The sequence below is a fragment of the Podarcis cretensis genome (genome assembly GCF_951804945.1).
Source record: "Podarcis cretensis genome assembly, chromosome: 7".
NCBI lineage: Eukaryota > Metazoa > Chordata > Lepidosauria > Squamata > Lacertidae > Podarcis > Podarcis cretensis.
This window is the reverse complement of record NC_137176.1, coordinates 80,677,907-80,692,501: the sequence shown is the minus strand read 5'-3', so window position 1 is coordinate 80,692,501 and position 14,595 is coordinate 80,677,907.

The window sequence follows — 14,595 nt, the reverse complement described above, 5'->3', positions numbered from 1 at the left end:
ACATAGGCATATGTAAGCATATTCACAAGCGTTTATTCAGCATTAAAACAAAGGAAAAACATGTCTGCTTCCCTTCGTGTACAAGCAAACAGCATAGGCAAAAGCTATAAACAACGGAAGTTCCCAGCAGACTGCTGGAAGTAAACAGACATGTGACCCACAACAACTCCACATGCCTGTTCTAAAGGTGAAACGGAACTATATCCTAACAATCTGTTGGCTACCTTTGCACTAGCCCTATGCAGATGTTCTACGCCTCATGTAATTAGAATCAGGAGAGGGGAGGAACATACTTTCTGGCCCCACCTACCCATTCTATTATTAGAATTAGAATTAGAATTAGAATTAGAATTAGAATTAGAATTAGAATTAGAATTAGAATTAGAATTTATATACCACCCTATACCTGGAGGTCTCAGGGCGGTTCACATAAAAAGATCACAGTATACAAAATATATAACAAAAACAATAGCCCAATAATACCCCCCTCTGCCCCCAGCACCAGATTTAGGATGGTGCGACCAGTTTCCCCGTACACGACACCAAGCCGAGGGGGTGCAAAATTGAGCAGATCCATAACTGAGAAGATCCATCTGGGGGTGCTACATTTTGGCCCTCCACTATATGATGGAGGGTAAATGTCTGCACCTAGCTTACTCAAGCAGGGTCCCTCAAAAATGACATTGTGGGGTTGTAAAGGGCAACACAAATGTTCAAGGCAAATGTCCAACTCTACAATTCTAGGATTGGGGGGACGGTTAGGCGAGTAAGAGGTGACATGATAGAAATTTATAAAAACTTATGCATAGCATGGAGAAAGCAGAGAGAGAAAAGTTGTTCTCCCTCTATCATAAAATGCTAGAGCTCTTGAGCATCCTGTGAAGCTGAATTTTGGAAGAGTAGGGGCAAATAAAACAAAGAAGTTCTTTCATGCAGCATATAGTGGAACTTGCTCCTATAGGAGACAGTAATGGTCACTAACCTGGACAGCTTTAAAAGAGGATCAGACCAGTTTGTAGAGGACGAGGATATCAATAACAATTAGCCACACTGTAGACATCACCTTGCCAACAAAGGTCTGCATAGTTAAAGCTATGGTTTGCCCAGTAGTGATGTTTGGAAGTGAGAGCTGGACCATAAAGAAGGCTGATCGCCGAAGAATTGATGCTTTTAAATTAAGGTGCTGGAGGAGACTCTTGAGAGTCCTATGGACTGCAAGAAGATCAAACCTATCCATTTTGAAGGAAATCAGCCCTGAGTGCTCGCTGGAATGACAGATCCAGAAGCTGAGGCTCCAGTATTTTGGCCACCTCATGAGAAGAGAAGACTCCCTGGAAAAGACCCTGATGTTGGGAAAGATGGAGGGCACAAGGAGAAGGGGATGACAGAGGACGAGATGGTTGGACAGTGTTCTTGAAGCGACCAGCATGAGTTTGACCAAACTGTGGGAGGCAGTGGAAGACAGGGGTGCCTGGCGTGCTCTGGTCCATGGGGTCACGAAGAGTCGGACACAACTAAACAACAAAAGGTCATTTTGTGTGTGTGTGTGTGTTTTGTGTTGTGTTTGTATATAATTTTTATTAAATTTTCTGTTTTACAATTTAAAATACTAATTTTACATCCTTAAGATATCAATGACTTCCATTCTTCTCTTTCCATGGTTCATTTTACGAATCATAAATCCCTGCATATTTTACAAAAACTATACCATTCAGTATTCCATTATTGCTTCCATCAAAACTTGTTTACACTGTTGAATTTATCTTAATGCTGCCAGCGTTTCCAACTGTACACAATTATTCCCCATATATTCAATAAACGTTTTCCAATCTACTTCAAACGCATGTTCTTCTTGTTCTCTTATTCTATGTTTTAAGTCTGTGAATTGCAATATTCTGTCAACTTGAATTGTCATTCTTCTTTAGCTGGGACCTCGTTCGTTTTCCATTTTGGGGCTAAAAAAACACGGGCTGCATTAGTGGCATACATAAATAACCTTTTTTGACACCTGGGAATTTCATTCTGAATTATCACCAACAGAAAGGACTCTGGGTTTTTTGGGAAAGTACTTTTAAACATTTTTTTCAATTCATTATGAATCATTTCCTAATGCTCTTTTACCCTTTTACAAGTCCGCCACATATGAAAGCAAATTCCCGCCACCTCTTTGCATCTCCAGCACTTATCTGTTTCAGTCTTATATATCTTAGAATGCCTACTTGGAGTTAAATACCATCTGTGAATCATGTTCAGGTAGTTCTCTTTCAAAGAATAACATGCTGTAAACTTCAAGTCACTTTTCCAGACTTTTCCCCAGACACTGTAGGTCATTCTCTTTCTCCATGGATCGTAGATATTGCAAGGTTTTAGGCAATTTGCAACCGCCTACAGCAGCAGCATGGAGACTCCCTCCAAACATACACTGCACTTCCACACACAACTTCCGCCAAGACAAGAGGCGTGATTGTACTTCAGGGACACATTTCAGCTAGGCCAAAGTACCCATGGGATAAACAGATCTGAGCCAGTGAGGGACATTGGCTTGGGAATGTGGCATAGCCTAGGGAGAGTCCTGACAGCCAGATAGAGAATGGTGAAAGGCAGATGCAAACATCTGCAATATGATTTGGTTAAGCTCAGTAGCAGATGAGAGAGCAGGGTAGTGATGCTTACCTTACTTCTGGTTTGTCTCTTCGTTGCTGCTTACTAGGAGATAGTGGGGGAGGCTGCAGTGAGGTGCAAACACGCCAGCAGAGCCAATCCAGCACTCCTGCTGGTGCATTTGCACCACAACAACTGGAGGTCAGATGAGCGCACCATGCCATCTACTATAGGAGATACCTTATGACAGGAGTTTCTAAAAATCCTGGAGAAGAGCAAAGGGAACTTTACTGGTTGGCTTGTCCTGAAGATAAGAAATCGTTCAGGAAAACGCAACTAGCCTTGGTTTCTTTGGCTGCCTAATCCATGTGTCATCGCAATTGAGTTTCCCGTTTTCAAAAGGACACCCCTATGTGCAAGCGTAGCTGGTAATGCAGTGGGGGAAAAGGTTAAGTTTTGCCTAGGGGAAAGCTAAATCCTGCTTTATTGGCAGGCTCTTTCCAGTCCTCTGAAGATGAGCAGGGAATTAAAGCTGTACTGCTATTAAGGGAAAACAGCAGCCCTTTTTAAGAAGCAATGAAAGGACAAAGGAAGATTTCTGACGGTTCCTTGATTGATACGTTTTTCAACATTGCAAGAGCAAAATCGGAGATTATGTTATTCACAGTAACACATAGTTTTAAGTGGACAGGTTAAGTAGAGGAGCACAAAATAACTTTTTTTTCATGTTACAGATTGGTAGCCGTGTTGGTCTGCCATAGTCAAAACAAAATAAAAAAATTCCTTCCAGTAGCACCTTAAAGACCAACTAAGTTAGTTCTTGGTATGAGCTTTCGTGTGCATGCACACTTCTTCAGATGCATGCACACGAAAGCTCATACCAAGAACTAACTTAGTTGGTCTTTAAGGTGCTACTGGAAGGAATTTTTTTATTTTGTTTTTTTTTTTCATGCACATATTGTCAGACTTGATGAACTCTGCATTGTTAAAAAAAATTGCTTATCAGCTCCTACTGGAGGCTGTTCTGTTAGGGTCAATGGAGCACTAACAGTCTGCCCTCATTCAGCCACTACTTCCCTGCCACTCACAATAATAATAATAATAATAATAATAATAATAATAATAATAATAATACCCCACATTTATGATAGCACATTAAACAGTTGTGCCTTCTCCTCAAGAATTCTGGGAACTGCAGTTTGTTAAGAGTGCTGTGAGTCTTTAGGGGAACCCCCTATTCTGCTTCCAGAGCTACAATTCTCATGATCGTTTAACACTCACTCCTTCTTTAAGTTCAGGGCAAGGACTCTTTGGCGAGAGAACCCCAGCAGAGGTTATACATGGCAAAACATGAAGTAAAGAAAAGCCTGGAAATATAGGCTGTAAAACCTTTAAAAACCTGCCCTTTCAATAGTTTTCTCCAAAGCATCTCACTCCCCTGGTACAAAGATAAACCATACATTTAATAAGTTATAAAATGGTTTACTTACAAAACTCTTCAAAGGTCAGATTCATGTGCTTTTTCATACAGCAGTCAGAAAAAGTTGCACAGGCAGTAAATCACTGCTTGGTTACAAAATGGTAAAAGTTCCTAAACTATTGCTATTTTTTAAAAAAATGCAAGTTTCAAAATTCATTCTAGACTGAAACAAAAGTCATGTGGCTGAGCTAGAGCAACCAGCTGAGATCTCCTCACACACTAAATTCACATGTCAACTGACCACAACAAAAATTTCCTCCCAAGATGAGGGGAAGTGGCAAAGGCTAAGCTTGGCGGGACAGTTCCCTCTATGGCATTAACCCCTTTGTGCATTAATTAGACTCAAGTAGGCAGGATGCAGGTGGCACTGTGGGTTAAACCACAGAGCCTAGGGCTTGCCGATCAGAAGGTTGACAGTTCGAATCCCCGCGATGGGGTGAGGTCCCATTGCTCAGTCCCTGCTCCTGTCCACCTAGCAGTTCGAAAGCACATCAAGGTAGGTAAACGGCGTTTCCGTGCACTGCTCTGGTTCGCCAGAAGTGGCTTAGTCATGCTTGCCACATGACCCGGAAGCTGTACGCCGGCTCCCTCGGCCAATAAAGCGAGATGAGCGCCACAACCCCAGAGTCGTCCATGACTGGTCCTAATGGTCAGGGGTCCCTTTACCTTTACCTAAGCAGGTTTTATGAGGCTGGTTAACATATACAACCAATCTAGATTGAAAGCAGCATGTTGAGGATGAGCGCAAATAATTCTGGATTGAGAAAGACTGCAATGTTGTGCTACCATCAGGTTAGTAAGTACACAGCGAGAGATTCACTGACAGATTGAGGGAGGAAGGAAGGCTTCCTTGAGGATAGGATACTTATTTGGAGCCGGCTCTCCCATTAGGCAGAGTGAGGGAGCCATCTCTGACAATGGAAGCAGCTCTTGCCTGGCTGGAATGTGCCCTTCAACTCGGATGGCTGGCTGAAGAATAGGGACATGCAATGTGTGTGGAAACCAACCTACAATACAAAGGCAATATTTGCATTTGTTTTTGTGTGGTTTTTTGCCTCTGCTCACACCTCTAGCATATGGACCCCAGAAGATTGCCCAGTTAGGAATGTGGCCCTCAGTCTGAAAAGCGCTCCCCACCCCTGCAGTAGGCACCCAAAAGTATTTATAGAAACAATGTTGCCAGCTGAAACCACCTTCCCTAATCTCTCTCTGAACACTGCAGGATGAGAGATGCAACGCTGAGGGTATGATTAAAATCGCTAAGCAGCAGTTATCCCTCAGGGATTGATTCTTCATCCATTTTCACTTGAAAAATGCTCAGAGTTCTTCGTGCTAATTAAATAGCAACTAGCATGGCAAGCGCAGAACAATAGTTTATTTTAAAAAAATGAATTTTAACCTTATGAAAAATAGAGGCCCATTCATTTCTTATTAAATACTGTTCCCACCCTGAAAAGCTCGAAACCTTTTTATTGCGAGGATAGATATAAAGTAGCCAACAGCTGTTGGGGGCTCCGTTATGCCAGATTGCAGTATAAATCTCAGAATGCTAGCAAAAGGTTGCATCGTCTTGTCAAACGGTCCACGAGACACATAGAGTGTGCCTCTGGGGGTGAAATCACACTGCCGTGTTAGCAGCACCAAAGTGACCTCTCCGGGGTGCAAACCTGGGCAGTGTGTACGGAGGACCTGGTCTGCCCAGATGATGATGTTGATGAGGTCCAAAGGAAAGCAGAACAATACGTTTGGCACCAGCTGGGCTGCAGGATTTGCCAGAAGGAGGTGTACAAGATCCCATCCAACCATCTTAGGGACTCTACTAGGCATTTGTGTAGGGTTTCCTTCTTAGCTTTATCGTCTCCTGAAGATATCCCACAAGCCAGCTAAGGTTTAGGATCAGAGTTTTCAGTCTCCTACATGGTCTATCTATCTACCCACCCCAGGTTAATGAGCCACATCTTTCCCTAAATGATCCACCATTTATTATTATTTTTATGATTTATTGAATTTATATACCGCCCTATATCTGGAGGTCTCAGGGCGGTTAACCAATGATCCACCCTCACACCTCTACACCGTGGAAGCCACCAACTTGGGCAGCTTCCAAAGGTGGATAACCAAATAAATAGAATAGAAGGTTATCAAAGGCTTTAGCAGCCTTCCCCACCCATCCCCACTGTTCTAAACTAAAAAGCTTCAACCAATGTCAGCTTTCCTCATACAGGCATTGCTCCAACCCCTTGACCATTTTTGGTTGCCCGTTTCTGAACCTTTCCCAGTTCTACAATGTTGTTGTAGGTTTGGGGGTGGGGTCCATCTGGATGCTATCCTGGCTCCATTCCAAACCTGAGATCTTGTGTATGTGGGGAAGAATCTATAGGAGGAAACCAGCCAAACCAGTTTCTTCCTTAAAGTAATGACTTTGGTGGGTCATTAAATACTGTGATTTACAAGTCCCAAAAGGTGGCCATAGAGATAAATGGGTGGACCTTTTCCCATCTCACCTCGATGGATGCAATGTCAACTTAGGATGAATAACTATAAGTCAAGAGGGGCTGGGTATGTCAGGGTTGTATGAAAAATGGATTCTGTGCTAGATCCAAAGCTGTGACTTGAAGCTTCCCTGGAGAGCTAATGAGTATTAAGTATAATTGTTTTGTGTACATTGAAATAGAGAATAACTCCGTAATATACACTGTGAAGCATGGCATGGAGATTTCCACTGAATCTAAAGAAGAGCTGAGAAGAGAGCCTAACAGGTTAATGATTAAGTGGGGCTGTGTCTTTGGGGCTCAGTCATGGGGTGTTTAAATCACATGAAAGATATAGTGTTACAAGTCTGTTGTTGTTGTTTAGTCGTTTAGTCTTGTCCGACTCTTCGTGACCCCATGGACCAGAGCACGCCAGGCACTCCTGTCTTCCACTGCCTCCCGCAGTTTGGTCAGACTCATGTTGGTAGCTTCGAAAACACTGTCCAACCATCTCGTCCTCTGTCATCCCCTTCTCCTTGTGCCCTCCATCTTTCCCAGCATCAGGGTCTTTTCCAGGAAGTCTTCTCTTCTCATGAGGTGGCCATTGGAGCCTCAGCTTCAGGATCTGTCCTTCCAGTGAGCACTCAGGGCTGATTTCCTTCAGAATGGATAGGTTTGATCTTCTTGCAGTCCATGGGACTCTCAAGAGTCTCCTCCAGCACCATAATTCAAAAGCATCAATTCTTTGGCGATCAGCCTTCTTTATGGTCCAGCTCTCACATCCATACATCACTACTGGGAAAACCATAGCTTTTACTATACAGACCTTTGTTGGCAAGGTGATGTCTCTACTTTTTAAGATGCTGTCTAGGTTTGCCATCGCCTTTCTCCCAAGGAGCAGGCGTCTTTTAATTTCGTGACTGCTGTCACCTTCTGCAGTGATCATGGAGCCCAAGAAAGTAAAATCTTTCACTGCCTCCATTTCTTCTGCTTCTATTTGCCAGGAGGTGATGGGACCAGTGGCCATGATCTTCGTTTTTTTGATGTTGAGTTTCAGACCATATTTTGCGCTCTCCTCTTTCACCCTCATTAAAAGGTTCTTTAATTCCTCCTCACTTTCTACCATCAAGGTTGTATCATCTGCATATCTGAGGTTGTTGATATTTCTTCCGGCGATCTTAATTCCGGCTTGGGATTCATCCAACCCAGCCTTTCACATGATGAATTCTGCATATAAGTTAAATAAGCAGGGAGACAATATACAGCCTTGCTGTTACAAGTCTAGGCATATGCTAATCTGTAGGCTTCCATCTTGGGTGAAGTGAGTCTTTGTTCTCAAGCTACTGGAGAGAATGGATATACTAATCTCTCCCCAGGAAAACAGCCTTAGGCTAATGGAGGTTGGAATGGAGATGAGACAGAGCTTAGATTTTTAGCTCTAGGTGGAAGATATTCATTATCTAAGATATTTAACCAATGCTGGGACCAGTATAAAAAGTTGCGCCTCTAACTGAATGTAACTTTATTGTTTTAGGTTGGGTGGTGTTGTTGTTTTGGAGTTTGAGTTCTGGAAGTAAAGCTTTTGGGTCATATTTTTGGACTGGAGAATTTTTTTTATTATTTCAAAAAGAAGTCTGGTTTTGTTCATTCAATTTGTTTTCAAACTTGCCAATCAGTTCGAATCCACATGACGGGGTGAGCTCCCGTTGCTTGGTCCCTGCTCCTGCCAACCTAGCAGTTTGAAAGCACGTCAAAGTGCAAGTATATAAATAGGTACCACTCCAGTGGGAAGGTAAACAGCGTTTCCATGCGCCAGAAGCGGCTTAGTCATCCTGGCCACATGACCCGGAAGCTGTACGCCGGCTCCCTTGGCCAATAAAGCGAGATGAGCGCCACAACCCCAGAGTTGGCCACGACTGGACCTAATGGTCAGGGGTCCCTTTACCTTTACCTAATGAGGAAGCAAGATCTGTTGGGGTGTTAATTCTGTAAGACCCTCCATCCTTTACTCAGGATGTAAGTAAGTAAAGCTGTATGTCTTCAAGACACTACAGTCTCTATTGACCTTCATTCCAAGGAAACGCAGGAACCCCTGGAGCCTCTCACTGCTTGGAGTCTGGGGTGCATGTAACATACAATATCCTTTCTGAGGTGAGGCAACCATAATTGGTCACAGTATTCCAAGTGTGGTCACTCCATCAATTTGTTGCATCAAATCTAAGGAAGTACGTAAGCCCCTTTGCATATCTGGAAAAACAGGCTGCAACACTCACAAAAGTTTTAAATTCATCCTGAAATGAGGAGAGCACTTTTTAGGGTTAATATGCGAGCTGGTTTTCCCAATGTGCCCACATTCTACAGAGTGGATTTTGTTATGGCGTGCTTAAAATCCCCTGGGTTGCCAGAAGCACCCAGACTTTGCTTTTCTATTCCAAAATCTATCCGCAGCACGCACGCATAGCCAGACAGCAGCAAATTGTTCCGTCATACAGCTTGGATCCCCTTTTGCACCCTTCAGCCATCCTTTAGGTTACCCAGTGGTTATCACCGTGGTGCTGTTTTGTAGCTGATTCCTTAAGCAAAAAACTGAGCATTCCAGAGGATTAAGCAGGGATCTCCTTCTGGCAAGCGAGGTCTTGGATTCAGCATCTGAAGCTGACAGCATTTGGTCCTGTGGCCTTATATCTCTGCTAAGCAGCAGCTGAAGATTAAGGCAATAACATTACAGGCCTCTTTGTGCACATGGTCCCTATCAGAGGCTTCCACAATGCAGGGAATTTATGTACTGCTATCATTTTCTTCTTGGTCATTGTGCTATGAGGACCAGGGGCTTAGAGAAAAGAGAACTCTGGTACATCTGAGTCTGCACTGTAAGTTTCAGAGCAAATGTAGCAGTTCCAACCCACGTTTGCCTCACTGTTCAGGTATTCAAGGCGTACACAATGATTGTGCATGGATGTGGGGGTTGGCAGGTTCTGCGCATACCTGCAACAATCCATGAGTTTTCCTTTGAACATCTGCAGGGAGTCTTTGCTGGTACATGTCTCTTAATGTGCTGGATGATGCACAGGTGCTCCCCACAGCCATGCTAATGAACATGCGGAGGTCAGGGCAAACCCTCCTCACCAACGAGCATTCATTAGATGTATACCTTGAATGCCTGAACTGGACTAGTGAGGTGGAACAGCATTTGCAGAGGAGAATCAGCATGCAAGATGCATAATGTTTCCTCTTTTTTTTTTAAGATAATCTTTATTGATTTTATTATTACATACTACACATATACACATTACTTTACATTTACTCCTAAGAGTTGACTTCCCTCCTTCCTTCTTCTGGCTTTTTTATGTCGTCTCTAAGTTTTTCACATTGTCTTTATCGATTTTGTATATTGTTGTTCTTCTTTCAACTTTATCCGTACAGTGTCTATATACAGTGGTACCTCGGGTTACATATGCTTCAGGTTACATACGCTTCAGGTTACAGACTCCGCTAACCCAGAAATAGTACCTCAGGTTAAGAACTTTGCTTCAGGATGAGAACAGAAATCGTGTGGTGGCAACGGGAGGCCCAATTAGCTAAAGTTGTACCTCAGGTTAAGAACAGTTTCTGGTTAAGAACGGACCTCCGGAACGAATTAAGTACTTAACCCGAGGTACCACTGCACAAATAAATCTTTCTGAACATACACATCTTGTTGTTTGTCTATATTCATTTACAGATACAATTAGTTACCCTGATTGTATTTTACATTTTAATTCATATTGTCATTAACATCCAGTAAAGTTTCTTTTAATTTCCCATTATGAGATTTATTTCCATTCTACTGATTTCACTATTTCACCTTATCCTAGGTATAACATAATTTTTTCCCATTTATTTTGAAAGGTTTCATCACCCTGTTGTCAAATTTCCCCCGTTAATTTGGCTGTTTCCACATATTCCATGACCTTGTACTGCCACTCTTCTACTGTTGGCAATTGTTGTTGTTTCCACACCTGAGCCAGCAGTAACCTCGCCACTGTTGTTGCGTATAGGAACAATTTCTGATCCTTCTTATCAATATCCTTTCCCACCATTCCCAACAAGAAGATGCATAATGTTTCCTATACCCACCCAATCTTCTCTACAAATGCATTCCTCAATTAATAATGTTGTTGCTGCTGCTGTTGTTGCTCCCCACCTCAGACTCCCAAGATTTGTGGGGGGATGAAAAAGCAGTCCAGGGCAGGAACATTTGCAAGAGAGGGAGGTACGAGAAGAGTTCAGCCTTCCCTTCCTTGCAAATTCTTCTGCCCCTGCTTTCACATTCACCAGCAGACATGTATTTCGCAAGCTTGTAATTGCTGGTGAAAAGTGTGTTTCCTCCCTGAGGCTGCTAGCAATACTAGTTAATGGACATGAATGTTTTAATACAGGAGTTTCCAAATTGTGATACAGGAACCAAGAAAGCTGCCTTCTACCAGCTTGGAAAAGGATTTGCTCATCCAGTCCAGTATTGTCTACGCTGAGTTTCTGGGCTCTCAGGCAGAGGTCTCACAACAGCACTTTCCCACCCTGCTGTTTCCAGAAACTATCATTTCAGCATGCTTCCTTCAACAGTGAAGAACATGGGTATCATGTCTAGTAGCCACTGGTGACATTTGTCTAACCCCGTTTAAAACCACCCAGGATGGTGGCCTTCACTACTTCTTGTGGGAACTCAATTAAATGCTATGAAAGAAGTGCTCCTTCACCTGACCTGCATCATTCAGCTTCATTGGATGTCTACGAGTTCTGGGAGAGAGAGAGAAATTATCAACTTTCTCCACACCATGTGTTGTTGTTTAGTTGTTTAGTTGTGTCTGACTCTTTGTGACCCCATAGACCAGAGCACGCCAGGCACTCCTGTCTTCCACTGCCTCCCACAGTTTGGTCAAACTCATGCTGGTAGTTTCGAGAACACTGTCCAACAATCTCGTCCTCTGTTGTCCCCCTTCTCCTTGTGCCCTCCATCTTTCCCAACATCAGGGTCTTTTCCGGGGAGTCTTCTCTTCTCATGACTTGGCCAAAGTCTTGGAGCCTCAGCTTCAGGATTTGTCCTTCCAGTGAGCACTCAGGGCTGATTTCCTTCAGAATGGATAGGTTTGATCTTCTTGCAGTCCATGGGACTCTCAAGAGTCTCCTCCAGCACCATAATTCAAAAGCATCAATTCTTCGGCAATCAGCCTTCTTTATGGTCCAGCTCTCACTTCCATACATCACTACTGGGAAAACCATAGCTTTAACAATACAGACCTTTGTCGGCAAGGTGATGTCTCTGCTTTTTCTATCGTATCTCTTCTTACTCTATGAAGCCCCATATTCTGCCATCTTCCTTCACAGGGGAGTTCCTCCCTCCCCTTTGTCATTTTGACGGCCTTTGTCTGAACCTTTTCCAGTGCCATGAGATCCTTTTCCAGGTGAGGCAATGATCTATTCCAGCATCGTCTAGCCTGACTCTCCCAGGTCTCAGGCAGAAGCCAGTCACTTGGCAGCTGAGCTCTTCCTAGCTGGAGGTGTCAGGGAATGAACCTGGGACCTTCTCTGCAGCCAAAGAATAGCCTCTTCTCAAAACAGCACTGGATTCTCCTCAGTGCTTCTCGGGTAACAGGGCCTGCTCATGACATTTTGCTGCCTGAGCCAAATCACAAGATGGTGCCCTCCCCCAAGGTACCTACAGAAGCCAAATGGACTGGAAGTTGAATCTTATTCCAAAAATGGTGAAAGGACAATATATTTCACTTCAGTTGAGGGCAGCAGGCTAGTTTAGGTGATACAGGGCAAGCCACAGAGCACTCTCAGGTCTGTTTCCTCCCTACACATCAGCATATGCCGCCTGAGGTAGCTGCCTCACTTTGCCTCATCGTGAGACCAGCTCTGTCAGGTGGTGTTCTGAAATGAGAGGATTATTACCCGGAGACAAAAGCAGCATGCCTATCACTAGTTAGTTAGTTAGTTAGTTAGTTAGTTTGTTTGTTTGTTTGTTTGTTTGTTTGTTTGTCTGTTTATTCATACTGTTATTTTCATGGTACAAAAGATAAATTTTGAGAAAACAATTGTTACAACAGTAAACAAGTAATCATAACAAGAAGAAGAAGAAGAAGAAGAAGAAGAAGAAGAAGAAGAAGAAGAAGAAGAAGAACGACAACAACAACAACAACAACAACAACAACAACAACAACAACAACAACAATTTATTATTTATATCCCGCCCATCAGGCTGGGTTTCTCCAGCCACTCTGGGCAGCTCCCAACAGAATATTAAAAACACGATAAAACATCAAACATAAAAAAACTTCCCTAAACAGGGCTGCCTTCAGATGTCTCCTAAAAGTCAGAGAGTTGTTTATCTCCTTGACACCTGATGGGAGGGCATTCCACAGGGCAGGCGCCACTAACGAGAAGGCCCTCTGCCTGGTTCCCTGTAGCTTCACTTCTCGCATGGAGGAAACTGCCAGAAGGCCCTCGGAGCTGGATTGCAGTGTCCAGGCTGAATGATGGGGGTGGAGATGCTCCTTCGGGTATACTGGGCTGAGGCCATTTAGGGCTTTCAAGGTCAGCACCAACACTTTGAATTGTGCTTGGAAACGTACCGGGAGCCAATGTAGGTCTTTCAGGACTGTTGTTATATAGTCTCGGCAGCCACTCCCAGTCACCAGTCTAGCTGCCACATTCTGGATTAGTTGTAGTAACTTGTCCTAATAAAATTACAGACTTTTATCATGCCATCTAAAGGCAGCATGCCTGCTGATCGGCACTGACAGGAAGACCCAGGAGGACCATCGGCACCCTGACCAATGACATCATTATGATGCTAAGTGAGTGACAGGTTAGTGATCCCGCCCACCTGACAAGTTGATCCATGGAGGACAATAGGGATGGAGGATTATGAACCAGCAGTCAGATCCACTTCGTCACCCCCACTCTGGAATGTTCTGGAGAACCCTCTGCAATTCACAGAGGTTCAATGATAGATATTTATAGGTAGCTGGGCCCGTGTCGAAAGGACTTCCTGGGTATGGAAAGTCTGAAAAGCTTTGCCATAAAGAAAAGCATTCATTTCCTCTCAGAACACCTGGAAATTCCACCAAGGAACAGAACATCACATGTGGGCGTCCTAACATTGTTTAACACCAATTGTTCCATATAATTTTGGAAGTACAATTACTTAGGCATTCTCGGGATGTTTGTTCTGGAGGTGCTCTTGAACATGATCAGAGGGGACCGGCTGGTGGAAGGTATTCAGGTCAGAGCGAAACAATATAAACTTAAAGCGTTTGCAGATGATCTAGTTTTGACCCTTCAGGAGCCAGAATCTAGCACGAAAAAAGTATTACAATTAATTCAAGAGTTTGGTCGGGTAGCGGGATTTAAGTTAAATAAGCAGAAAACTAAGGTATTGGGGAAAAACTTGACAGTTACAGAGTCAGAACGGTTTCAGAAAGAGACAGAGTTGAACGTGGTTAAAAAAGTAAAATACCTAGGGGTAAATATAACAGCAAAAAATCTGAGTCTATTTAAAGATAATTATGAGAAATGCTGGGCAGAAATTAAGAGAGACTTAGAAAGTTGGACAAGATTGAAACTTTCTTTGCTAGGCCGAATTGCTGCTGTAAAGATGAATGTATTGCCGAAAATGCTTTTTTTATTTCAAACATTACAGATTGTGGACAAAACAGAGTGTTTCCGGAAGTGGCAGAGAGATATTTCTAAATTTGTCTGGCAGGGCAAAAAGCCCAGAATTAAGTTTAAGATATTAACTGATGCGAAAGAAAGAGGGGGCTTTGCCCTGCCAGACTTAAGGCTGTACTATGAATCAGCAGCTTTTTGCTGGTTGAAAGATTGGCTGCTTCTCGAAGACACTGATGTACTAGATCTGGAAGGTTTTGACAATGCGTTTGGTTGGCATGCATATTTATGGTATGACAAGGTTAAGATCAATAAGAATTTCAAGAACCATATTGTCAGAAAAGCAGTGTTTAATGTCTGGACAAAATACAAAGACTTATTGGAAAACAAAAC